This window comes from Cololabis saira, chromosome 4 (genome assembly GCF_033807715.1).
Source record: "Cololabis saira isolate AMF1-May2022 chromosome 4, fColSai1.1, whole genome shotgun sequence".
NCBI classification, from domain to species: domain Eukaryota; kingdom Metazoa; phylum Chordata; class Actinopteri; order Beloniformes; family Belonidae; genus Cololabis; species Cololabis saira.
In genome coordinates, this window is record NC_084590.1 from 42648360 (window position 1) to 42649004 (window position 645).

The 645-nt window shown below is 40.3% G+C and overlaps 1 non-coding gene across 1 annotated transcript; it reads left to right on the forward strand.

Moving 5' to 3' along the window:
* Positions 1-214: 214 nt before the first annotated feature.
* trnap-agg (transfer RNA proline (anticodon AGG)) lies at positions 215-286 on the forward strand. The gene has a single exon. It is a non-coding gene; the product is annotated as a tRNA-Pro (tRNA).
* Positions 287-645: the final 359 nt, after the last annotated feature.

Genomic DNA, 645 nt, shown 5'->3' on the forward strand with positions numbered 1-645 from the left:
ACATTTGTGGGATTATTACATTCAAAGCTGCAGATTTGTATTACGTTTGTGGTTTATTATGTTTGTGGGCTGTTGTTACTTTTGTGTAACAGACCACGATTGATATGTTGCCACTATCTGTATTGGAGCGGATAAATGTTGATGATAATGTGGAATGGGACTCTGGTTTTTTAATTTAGAAAACATTTTATGTGTTGCCAGTTATGAGTTTTATGGCTCGTTGGTCTAGTAGTATGATTCTCGCGTAGGGTGCGAGAGGTCCCGGGTTCAATTCCCGGATGAGCCCCAGTGACTTATGTAAGTTGTAGTTTTCTCCTCCAAGTAGCAAAACTCATAGGACTTCAACCAGGCAAGTGCTGTGCCAGAAAGTCCCACCTAGTTCTTCAACCGGTCTATCAAGGTATTATGGTCAAATATGTCAAATGCAGCACTGTGAGACCACGTTTGGAATGTTGCCACTATCCGTATTGGAGCGCATGTCATTACGGACTTTAACTAGAACTGTCTCAGTGCTGCGATGTGAAGGAGAACATCAAAACAGTTATTTAATGTTAGGAGTTTGTACACACGTTGAAAAACAGCTTTTTCTATGATTTTACTAAGAAAGGGGAGGTTTTATACAGGCCTATAGCTGTTCATAAGTGA